The sequence below is a fragment of the Podarcis bocagei genome (assembly GCF_964188305.1).
Source record: "Podarcis bocagei genome assembly, chromosome: Z".
NCBI lineage: Eukaryota > Metazoa > Chordata > Lepidosauria > Squamata > Lacertidae > Podarcis > Podarcis bocagei.
In genome coordinates, this window is record NC_138140.1 from 8,086,777 (window position 1) to 8,095,210 (window position 8,434).

Here is an 8,434-nt window from a genome sequence, read left to right on the forward strand (position 1 = left end):
TTTATTAAAAATTAAAATAAATATTCCTTCACAGCCCTTCCTGGGTGGCGGTTAGTTTTCAGACAGAAGCCATGCTAATTTCTCCATTGCTCAAGAGTTTGTTTGGGGAAATCTGACTGAAAGGAATATTTGTAGGCCTTGAGAGGTTGAGGAATATTATTAGATGCAATGTTTTTGAATGGAGAGACTTGGAAAGAGAGTTGAGGAAGATAGTCATTATTACTACAGCTACTGCTGCGACTGAAGCAAGAGAGGCCAGGCCATCAATGGCCTGAAGGAACTGTTGGGTAACTCTTCGCCTACCTTATTTGGGGGCTGCTGAAGAACTTGTGCTCTTGGGGAAGGCAGAAGCAAGGGATCACAAGCCAAGAAGCACACATGTCATCAGCTCCCAGTTGTTAATGAGAGGGCTCTGACAGTTTTGTGTGATGTATTTGTTTTCGTATTTAAATTGTCAACCATCCTGGGTGCCTTGACAGGAAGGCAGACTATTGGCCTCACCATCATCAAAAGTAACAAACCTCTTCTCCCCCAACACCAGTCCACTATGATAGTATTTATTTATTTAAGGTTATACACAACCATTCCTCCAAGGATCAAGTATAAAAACACAAAAAATACGTAACATAGTAACAAACAAAACAATACCTCCCAGTTTAAAAGGCCATAGCTTGCTTAACCAGCCAAAGGGCTGAAGAGGAATGTTTTTGTCTGGTGCCTAAAGATCTGTAAGAAAAGTTTCAGGCAAGCCTCCTTTGGGGACAGCATTCCACATGCTGGGAGCCACTGCAGAAGAGGCACATTCTTGTGTTGCCACCCTTCAGGCCTCTCACAGAGGAGGCACATGAAGAAAGTCCTCAGATGGTGATTGTAGGGTCCAGGTCAGTTTGTATGGGGAGAGACAGGCCTTAAGGTATTGTGGTCTTGAGCCGCTAAAGGCTTTATAGGTCAAAATCAGCACTTTGAGTTGGGCCAAGAAAGTGACTGGCAGCCAATGGAACAGGGCCAAGAATGGCATTAGATACTCAAACCGCCTGCCTCAATGAGCAACCTGACCTCTGAATGCTGTATCAGCTGAAGTTTCTGAACTGTCTTCAGAGGCAGCCCTATGTATAACGTGTTGCAGTAATCTAACCTAGAAGTTACCAGAGCATAGACAACAGTAGTTAGGCTATCCCTGTCCAGATAGGGGTGCAGCTGGGCCACCAGTTGAAACTGATAGAACACACTTTTTGCAACTTGAGGCCACCTGAGCCTTGAGCGACAGCAAAGGACCCAGGAGTACCCCTAAGCTACTTACCCTCTCCTTCAGAGGGAGTCTAACCCCATCAAGAGCAGGCAACCTCCCATCCATCTGGTCTAGGGAACCACCCACTAACAGTTTCTCAGCAGTAGTAGTAGTGATGATCACCATCACCATATTCCTTCCTTCCTTCCTTCCTTCCTTCCTTCCTTCCTTCCTTCCTTCCTTCCTTCCTTCCTTCCTTCCTTCCTTCTTTCTTTCTTTCTTTCTTTCTCCCTTTCTTAAGCTGACTATAGTACTAGCAATATCATCACCATAACTATCACAGGGGAAAAGGTGTTTTCCTGGCATTCCTACAGCCTCTAACTTGACTGTTGTTTCTTTCGCAGGCCCTTTTTGAGGCCTACTACATATCCAGACAGCAAATCTGTCAGCCTGCCATCCTCCTCTGGGTTCTCATTATATGTCGAAGGAATTCCTCGCAACATACATTCTTGCTTTCCCCTTCATTTCCTCATGTGTGTTTCCAATACGTTGACTTAGGCTGACAGTTCAAAGGAAAAGAGGCCTACGAAGAAACAGCCCAAACCTCTCTTTGCCCAAACCCAAACATACTAAGGGTGGAAGCAGGGGTTATTTGTCTGATTATTGTTTGTTTGTTTCTTACTGCCCTCCGCCTTCTTTTTCTCTTTTAAAGGCCTCTGAAAGAGGTTGACCCTCTCTCATAATGCTAGAATGAGGGAACATCCAAGGAAGCTAAATGTTATAAGATTTAGGACAGATGCAAGAAATAATCATTCACCAGCTCCAAATCCGCACATTTTTTAATGTAATTTCACACGTGCACACACCAAAATTGAAGGCAATTTCCTTTCATATAATGCCTTTTATTCTTGTTGTTTTCACTCATATACCCATTTACATTCACAATTCCTCCCAGTCTATACAGGGTTTCCCCCCCTTTTTTTGCAAAAAATTATTTGGCTGGAGAACCTCATGACAAAATTCTGAGGAGGAATTTTGGTGGCTCTTTCACATATTGTTTCAGAAACTGCAAATCAGGCATTGTCACCTTGGAATAAAAACTAAACCAAATGTCTCCCCCATCCCTGCTCCTTGCTCACCTCTGCCCATAGCCCAATCTGACACAAGCACAAGCTGGGAATTGCAGGTGGGTTGAGTATTCTTGCATTCATGTCCAGCTTTCAGGCTTCCCACAGGCATCTAGTTGACCACTATGAGAACAAGATGCTGGAGAAGAAGGGTTGTTGGCCTGCTTTATGTTTCCACAAAAGGGTTTTGACTCCCTGATTAGGTTCCTATGTATGGCTGAATTCTTACATGTTAATCAACTACCATGTGACATTCAAAGGCCTCCACAAAAAATGTTGTTCAATGTGCTTTACAATTAGTTATGGAAAAAAGTTTGAATTGGACAAAGAAGCCTTAGAGAACTATATATCTTCAAAGACTCCTTATGCCTGGGATACTGCTGTAATGTTTAGGTTAGCGCTGGACCAAATGTTCTCAAAGGGCTGATCTTTCTTTGGAGGAAGGGGGAGTCAATAATGGAAGGGAGTATAGTTCCATGTCCATTTTTGGAGTTGGGTTTGAAATTAATACAGGTGGCAAAATTCGTGATGTTTCTTCCAGAAGTTGCTAGAGCACCGCAAATGGAATGAGGATCAAACTGGGCCCGTGAGTTTTGCACTCAGTTCATATTGAATTCAGGTCTATTCATGTACTCAGCCCTTCACACAATTCCTTGTAGATTATCACAGTGCCTGGAGACAGTCAGGTCGTGTATCCGCAGCAGTGACCAGAGGAGGAATGACTGCTGGGAGGACTGCAGAGAGAAGAAATGCCACAGTGCACCTGTAGCAGCAAAACCAGATGCCTCCATCTGCCCCACCTGCAATAACATATGTTTCTTCTGTATCGGTCTCTACAGCCACAGCTGGTGCTGTAACACTCCAATGGTTTGACTTTACACCAAAGGTGCACTCTTCCATTGTCTCCTGAGAGAGATGCCAGCAACAATATACAGTTCAAATTATGAGAGGGGAAGGAGTGGAGCCATGCTTGCTGCCCTCTTGTTTCCATCACATCCCTCCACTCCTTATTGGAGAAGATCTGAAGAGGGGAGCCTGTTCCATGAAAATAGGGTCCTTCCACCACTTTTAGACATCTGACTGCACAATTTTTTACATTACATGGGGAGCCTAAATTCACAGAGCGAGCTCCCCACTTTATCTTCTCTTCCCACATAGGAAATGCAGAAGAGCTGGGTAACAGGGATGGGCCTGTCAAACATGGCCAACTCTATGGTGTCAGTATCAGAACTGGAATAGAGCTTTGGTTTTGGTTTTAATTTTGAAGTAATTTCATTGATAAAGTGGGAAAGATACATATCTAACAAATATTCTGACACTGCAAATGGAAATGGAGGTCAGTCAAGAGGAGTTGGCTTACTGATCTCATACAATTCTTATGTCATCCATCTTCACAGGAGTTCCCGTGAACTAGCTAAGGGGGCTAAACAGATTTCAGCTTTGAGGAGCACACCCAGTAAGCTTTATGACTGAGCAGAGATTTGAAGCTGTGCCTCTTCCACCATCACCCTTAACACTCCATATATATTTCCTACTGGCCCCGAAAGATGTAGGATGGAGAAGCACTGCTCAGAGAGTCCAGCTGTTTGCAGGCCAAGGGGCTGGAAAGGGTTGCCAATAGTCAGAGGGATGGAATCATTCACATTCATCTCCTACATCTTTTGACGATGCACAGAAGGTTGGTTTACAAACAAGAGTCACTTGCACTCCAAGCCTGAGTGAGTGCATTTTTCCATATGCATGTGACTCCTATACTCTTCAGCATAAACAAAATATTTTGATGCCAAGAACATGCGCCAAGAACACTGAGACCCTTATTGGGGTCTTCCAGATTCCAGCCTTGCCTGGATCTCCACATTTGACCAATGATCCCTTTTGTCAGATCGTTGGCATCAAATCACTCTTGTGCATTACACTTCTGCCCTCCCAATGACAAACTGTTCTTCTCCCCCCCTTTCAAGGAATGACACTGGAAAATAAATAAATAAAATCTGCTTTGATAAATCAGAACTGTCTACTTACCATTCTGAGCACAGCTGCAGCAGCTGGGAGCATCTGGCACAGGACATATGGAATTTAATTTCCTGATATTTACATAGATTGAAACAATTCTGAGTCCAAGCCTTCTGCACCAGACCTCCAGGCAAAGGCTTTGTGTTCGATTCATTTTTCCTCTCTTTCTCTTCTTTCCGCCAACGGGCTGGGGATAAGAGTTGAAAGTCTGTGCGGGCTTTAGGATGTTGAAAGGCTCGGAAGACCTTGATCTACAAGACTTACTGTGTAAATGCTACTTTTTTGCTTCTGGGGAATCCAGGGGGAAAAAATGCTCATAAGAGCCCTCGCCATTTAAAATATATCCCTCTTTGCTGACCTTGAGTAGGCTTGAAGCAGATCAGCAGCGGGGAAAATAGAGGCCATGTGGGCTTAGGAGGAGAGAAAAGAAATTTGGTCACACAGAGGAGAATGAAGGAGCATGATCAACACAAGCTTTGAGTTGGGGGGGGGTGTCAATGGGCTCACCTCATTCTTTGCATTGATACTTCCCCTTTGGGATCAACTAGAGATGAGAAAGAAATTAAGCTTTGTTTTTATTTTAGTGCAAAACTCCCTAATTCATACTTCCTGAAACAATACATGGACTGAAACACCTATCCTTCAAAATTCACACTTCTCTGAATTTTGTGGTGCAGTATGCCAAACACATAATATTTCCATATATATATATATATATATATATATATATATATATATGGGGAATATATTTCTGTGCTGCAGATTGGTTGGTGTGTATGCAGCCACACTTATGTTGGGACTGTGTTTATTTATTTATTCGGTATTTTGAAAACTGATGCAAGATCATCACATTCAGAATAAATCATCGTTTGAAATGAATCAGAATCACAAACAATGGGATGTATCCAATATTAGTCATACTGAGAGCAAACCCATTAGTGGAAATGAGTCACTTAAGGCCATTAATTTCAATAAGTCTACTATGAATAAAAATGGTTATAAACCAATAATAAATAATCTAGGGATGGATAGATCTCTCTTATATTTAGTCCCTCTCTGTTTTGCATGTTAATCCTTCTGTTCATTCTGTCCTATCTACACATTAATCTGTGGATTTTAAAAAATTAAAAGTATAAAAATCATATTTAAATAATAGCACAAAATCCATATTTAAACCCTATTTTATTCCAATGCACACATTCCTAAACATATTTTCATATTGCAACTTAAAATATGCATTTTAACACATTTCTGCATTTTTATACCAGGAAGTATTGCAAAATTTGGAGAAGTTTTAAATCTGAAGAGTCATTATATTCCAATTCCAGTCCAGGAATTAGCTTAAAAATATTGACTAAACAAATTTCTCTTGTACTCTAATTCACTCCTTAAAATAGTCCTAAGAGACCAAAAGGGGATAAATGTTATTAGATGCACATTAATGTACATATGCAGATACAAATATAACTTCATTCCATAGCTGAATGAGACTTTGATCAATTAATATTTCCCCGCAAGAACCTCATGATACGCCATATAGAGCCAGATGCAAAATGGGGGTGGAGCTTCTGCACACTTGGAGTCAACCAAGGTGCCTCTAAGCACATGCCCTGCCCAGGAATCTGTTTTGAGGACAGGAACTGATTTCTTTGGCTGTGTACATATTACTGCTTGCTCCAGCTCCAGTGTGCATGTACCCACTGCTAGTGTTTGAAACCGAGTACATGTGATAATAGTCACAATCCCTAGGCACCCTGTGGCTTCCTGAGAAATACTCCTGTTTAATGTGTTTCCCACCAAACCAGCTTCCATCCAATTTGAAAATGGAAATGGAAGCTGAAGTGCATACATGTCAGGCATCAGGTGTGCCTGCTCAGATGACAGCAGGTGTGCAGGTGGTAGCTTCAGTGAACTGAACAGCACAGGGGGAGTTCAAGTTGGGCATTGGGTGAAGACATATGTGCTTCCTTGTGGTCATAAGATATAAGAATGGGACTTGAAGTGACATGAAATGACCTCACTGCCTTCCAAGCTGCTAAACGTCTACACAGCTTTAGTCTTTTCACAGACACTCCTTGTCTCCTTCAACCCTAGCAGACTGTCTTCATTTTCAGCAACCTAATGAACAACACATTCCTAGGCACATCTACTCAGAAGAACATAGAATCATAGAGTCATAGAGTTGGAAGAGACCACAAGGGCCATCGAGTCCAACCCCCTGCCAAGCAGGAAACACCATCAGAGCACTCCTGACATATGGTTGTCAAGCCTCTGCTTAAAGACCTCCAAAGAAGGAGACTCCACCACACTCCTTGGCAGCAAATTCCACTGTCGAACAGCTCTTACTGTCAGGAGGTTCTTCCTAATGTTTAGGTGGAATCTTCTTTCTTGTAGTTTGGATCCATTGCTCCGTGTCCGCTTCTCTGGAGCAGCAGAAAACAACTTTTCTCCCTCCTCTATGTGACATCCTTTTATATATTTGAACATGGCTATCATATCACCCCTTAACCTCCTCTTCATCCTACTGATGTCAATGGAGCTTACTCCTAGATAAGCAGAGTTAGGATTGCAACCTAAGGAGGAGTCTTTTGTTGTCGCTTTGGATGAACTGTTGAGAGTCTACTTTACATAACCTGAAGATCTACCGGTAGATTCAATTAGCCTGCCTTGCTCAGTGGTGACTGGTCCATTAAAGTGAATGAGGAATGGCACCACCAACCCTGGTCAGCCCTCAGCCAGCCTCTACCTGTCTGCTTTCTTACTTAGAACCAGTCCAGAGAATAGCACTGTCAGCTTCCCCCTCCTTAGACTCAGTGTTGCCTTTGTAGAACTCTTCTGGCAGAAAGATGAGGAGAAAACAAGAATGAGTTGGCTTTTCCTGTCATTGGCTCTGGCTCCACCTACTGATTGGTCTCCCTTCCTTCTGCCCTACTGGTCCTAATGGGCACAAGCTACCATTGCTCTGCCTGGAACTATATCTTCCATACACGAGTTCATACTGCCCTTCCTTTGACCCACAGGAGAGACCATATCAGTTCAGCAATTAACACAAGACAGGGGTGGATGATTAGAATGGAAGGTGTAGATACAATTAGAAATTCTAGGCAAATCTGGTTTCTGTACAAGTTGGAGACAATGAGCTAAAAATCCTGAGAAACAAAACCACTTCCCAAACTGTACTAGTAATCAAGACTGGGCTCTACTCTCCCCGCTCTTGAACATATCATTAAAGGATTTTTTTTTTAAAAAAAATCAATTTAACAGAAGAAGAAATGAAGGTTTTAAGAAAGCAGACTCCAAAGCAGAGATCTCAGTCTGGCTAGCTACCTGAAGCAGCTGCAATGTGTTTTAATTGGAGGATCAATACTGGGTTCAAAGAGTGCTTAGAAGCTGCCGTGACTACGAGGTCACAAACATTATTTGAAGGATAAAGAGATATCCCACTGAAGGGAGTGGGGGAAGAAAAGCACACACACAGGAATTCTGCGTTGAGGGAGACCAGTCAATAGTAGATTTGTTTTGACTGTGTTAAGAATCTCTGGGGCTGAAGAGGGCAACAGAAAATGGGGAAAGGCAGTTTCAGTTGCTGCTGCAAGGAAGCAACTCGTCTCCTGCAGGCACCACCATGAGCAATAGCTTAATTCTTGACTCTGACCAAGACAGGAAAGCAAAGAATGCCACCCACCCCCATGGGAACTCCAGTAAGGGACTGGAAGTAGGAGCAAAAAGCAGTAGGGTAGGCCAAAAAGATATTCATAATTCCAATATATTTCAGACCTTGCTGGACCTTTTTCTGGGAAGTAGGACAATTTTAAAATAGATTTTTTAATTACAGAACCAAACTTCCCTTGGGCAGGGGCCATGTTCAGTGGTTAGAGCATCTGCTTTGTATGCAAAAGGTCCAGGGTTCAATCCCTGGTATCTCCAGGTAGGGCTGATAGAGACCTTGGTCTGAATTCCTGGAGAACTGCTGCCTGTCAGTGCAGACAATACTGAGCAAATGGGGCCAGTGGTCTGCATAAGGCAGCTTCCCATGCTCCTATGAATGGTATATTGTATAAAACTC